Here is a 4,178-nt window from a genome sequence, read left to right as displayed (position 1 = left end):
AAGTCCTGAGGAGGGTGATTTCACATGGCCCTGGTGTCCTTGGGAGCTAGGGTGGGGATGAGAGGTCAGGGAACACCTTCCAGAGGTAAGACGGTGAAATAGCATTAACAAGGACAAGAAACAGGAATAAGGTATTCTAAGACAGAAAATCATGGTTGATGCAGGAGGTCATACATATGCAAGGTGCATGTGCAGCTGTAAGTACCTGGCTCAATAAGGGCATGCTGTTTGAAGTGGAAGCCAGTAGATGAGGAGGTAAGAGGGCTGAGGAGTGGCCAATATGTTTGAAAGTATGGAAATAAAGATACAATTTCTACATGGCCAAGTAGATGCCACAAAAGTCAAAGCTGTGTCTAAGATGGTTAATTTGCTTCATATATATATATATATATATATATATATCCATAGTAGTTAAGTTAACAGGTAAGTTGTTCTATGTAGGAACCCTGATAGCAATGAAGAGACAACTTCTTGCTAACAAGGAGACTAAGGAGAAGGATAAAAAGCAGACATAAGAACCTAAAAACTCTGCACATTAGGTCACTGAGTAGAGTCTACTCCATAAACTGACAAAACTTTTTCTATAAAGGCCAGATGGTAAATATTTAAGGCTTTGTAGGTTGTATGGTATCTGTTACAACTATTCAACTCTACCATTGTAGCATAAGGCAGGCACACATTAGACACAAATGAATGGGCATGACTGTGTTCCAAGGGGGCTTTGTTTAAAGAGCAGATGAAGGGCCACATTTGACCCCAGCTGTATGTTGCCAACTCCTGGTCTAATGACCCCCAAAGACAGTGCTGTGTTAAGACACAATACCATAATTAACATTTATAATTATGACCTTAGTTCAGCAAGAAACGTTTTGATTATGTTCCATGTTCTCCATTTAAGAGGTCAGTGAAATTTGTAAAGTGTATCAGAAAGAGTCTATCCAGAATTACAGAAAATATTTGGCACTTAAGGGATAAATACTAAGCAAATGGGAGAAAATAATCTAAAAAAGAATAGCATATTTCCTATACGTTTTCAGAGCTGAAGTTTTAACTTGCATGGATTTCTGTGCCAACATGTATATAATATTCACACATGTGGTCTAGACCTGCACCGTCCAATACAGTAGCCACAACACACACGTGGCTAGTGAGCACTTGAAATGTAGTTAGTACAACTGAGGAAATGAACCTTTAGCCTTATTTATGTTTGAGTTAAATTTAAGTCTAAAAGTAGATACTCATTTCTGTGATTGGAAAACGTTAAAATATATTTGAGACAACTTGGGTAAATTTTTTCAACATACCTTTTAGAAATCTAAATACAGACCAACTATTTTTTCATGGACACTTAGTATGTGACTTGAGCTGTGAATTGCATTATATTTGTCTTGGACAAAATGACCTGTCTATCTCTATTGACTAGACTATCCTATGAAGGAAGTCAACAATTTTTCCACCTGTGTTTGAAGAGTCGAGAAAGATTAGACCACAGAGAATTTGTGCCCCAGTGAGTTATTGGGAGAAAGGCAATTAAGTCCGTAGTCCTGTTATTCTAGCTCTTCGCTCATCCTATTGAACTGTGATGCCTTACTAATTCTTAACGGAATCAAATCCCCCCTGAGATATCTTTAAATCCACATTATTTGGCTAATGTGAATTCTGATGTTTGTGAATAGACCAGTAGCTGAAGTGATCAATTGTAGATCCCAAGAGACAGGGCCCCTTGTCCTCCTCGGGCTGCAAGACTCAAAGGGTGGCCCGGCACCTGCAGTTCAATCAAACACACACATTTTGAGGACTCTTTGAGAAAGAGCCAGTAAGATCCAGATTTGCTCTTTGTGAGATTTGCTCTTTGTTGGCCATATAAGCTAAATTTATGGCAATAGAAGTAAAACCAGACCCAGGTAGAATGACTCCCAGGTAAGTTTTCTTTCTCTTTTTTTTTTAAGTTTCTTTTATTTTGAGAGAGAGAGAGAGAGCGAGAACACACAAGTGGGGGAGGGGCAGAGAGAGAAGGGGAGAGAGAGAATCCCAAGCAGGCTCCACATTGTCAGCATGGAGCCTGATGCGGGGCTTGAACTCACAAACTGTGGGATAGGACCTGAGGTGAAATCAAGAGTCAGATATTTAACTGACTGAGCCACCCAGGTGCCCTAAGTTTTCTTTTTCTTGGCCACTTCTCAATCAAACCCAGTAACACCATAGGTAAAAATCAAAGGCAAAGAAAAGCAACGATTTCTTTCTAAAGTTCTCCAATTTGAGATCTCAGCAAGAATATTTTGGATAAGTTTATAACAAAAGTTATAATTGTGCTATACTTCCTCCCTGCCTGAAGCCAAAAGGATAATCAAAACATTAACAGGGAAGGAAAAATAAGTTAAAAACAGAAAGAGGCAAACCATAAGAGACTCTTAAATACAGAGAACAAACAGGGTTGCTGGAAGGGAGGTGGGGGGGGGGGGAGGATGGGCTAAATGGGTGATGGGCATTAAGGAGGGCACTTGGGATGAGCGCTGGGTGTCATATGTAAGTGATGAATCACTGGGTTCTACTCCTGAAACCATTATTACATTGTATGTTAACAAATTCAGACTTAAATTAAAAATATATATATATTAACAAGGTATACACACTGAGCACCAACTCATCAGAATGAATGCTGGCAGGAGCTGGGAGGGACTTTGGAACAGTCACTTCCTTCCTGGTCTCCATCATTCCTTACCTCCTACCACATTTGTTTTGTATTCCCCCTAGATGACCTCTAGAGGTCCGCGCTGAGCTTGCAGCCACTTTGACAAAAACTCTGGAATCCTTTCCAGCTCTCCCCAGGTCTCCCTGCCTGTGGTACTGGAGCTGGCAGTCATTGCCCCAGACCTGCAGTTTCTGGCATGGGTCTTAGACTAAGCTGCTCATCATCCAGAACGACAGCACCGCCTCACAACCATCATGAGGACACTGCTGAAGACCCTGCCACACCTCTCCTGCTCAGCTCCATCTTCCAACTTCACAGCAGTTACAAACTCACATGGAGACCTGCCTTGTCCGTCCCCCTCCCCATCCTCCTCACCCCCATTCCCCCCATATCCCCGTCAGGCCAAATCCCAGCCTTCCTCCAAGATCTGAAGTCCTATCAGTGTGGGAAGACTCCCTCTGCGCTCATATACCTTTATTCTCATTTGCCTCTGGGACGTAAAGGGGTGGAGGTTTTATTTCATTGGTTGGTTGTTTCTCACCTGTTCTGTTCCTTCTCTACGTGTAACTTGACAAAGAGCTTTTTAAAAAACTGATGTTAACTACCTGGAATTGAAGTAAAAACTTTTTTTTAAAAAACTCATGTTTTTTCTAACCTAAGTATCTGTAATTGGTAAACTGGATAAACAAAGACTGGATCATGATTTATGCATTCCACAGAACAGTATTAGACATTAGTAGTAATTAGTAATACTGGACAGTAGTAGGAGGTGCTAAGAATAAATGAGTTAGTACCACTACCTTCACCAACAATTTCACAAACATCGTGATGAAGTTTGGTTCCATTTACATGAAGTTCAAAAGCAGCCTAAACTAATCTGTGGCTCGAGAAATCAGGGTAGTGGCTACCTCTGAGGAGGAAGAAGAGGAATTTTACGGTGGCTCAAGGGAATATTCTGGAGGCTGGCAACATTCTATTTCTTGCCCTAGGCGGTCATTACACAGGGGAGTTCACTTTATCACAGTTTATTGAACCATGCACTTATGATTTGTGCATTATTCTATATGTGTTACATTCCAATAAAAATGTTGAGAGATTTGTTTTCTAATACACAGGAAATAAAAATAAAATAAACTATGTTCAGCATTCAGTGATGAAGACTGTTCCTGAAGTGTGAAATAGGTAATGAGTACCTTGATTTGATGTAGGGAACCTCATTGACACGTCTAATTGTGCCAGAAATTTCACCATTACAAATTCAGCCCTTGGGGTTAGGGCAGGATCTTGTTATATGCAAATTTTGCACAAAGTGTGTCTCGTATTCTTGGAGGTTAGCTCACCCTTATAGTGCAGAGCTTAAATGTGAGAGCTCTGGGGTCAGAAGGTGCAGCTCACATACTGTAACTACCATTTACTAGCTGTTCCAAAAATTTTTGTTTTATTAAAAAGTTCTTCAAAACTTAGACTGAAAACACAAACCATTTTG

Source organism: Neofelis nebulosa, chromosome 1 (genome assembly GCF_028018385.1).
Source record: "Neofelis nebulosa isolate mNeoNeb1 chromosome 1, mNeoNeb1.pri, whole genome shotgun sequence".
Lineage (NCBI taxonomy): Eukaryota > Metazoa > Chordata > Mammalia > Carnivora > Felidae > Neofelis > Neofelis nebulosa.
The sequence above is the reverse complement of the archived record's forward strand: the minus strand, read 5'-3'. Positions refer to the sequence as shown.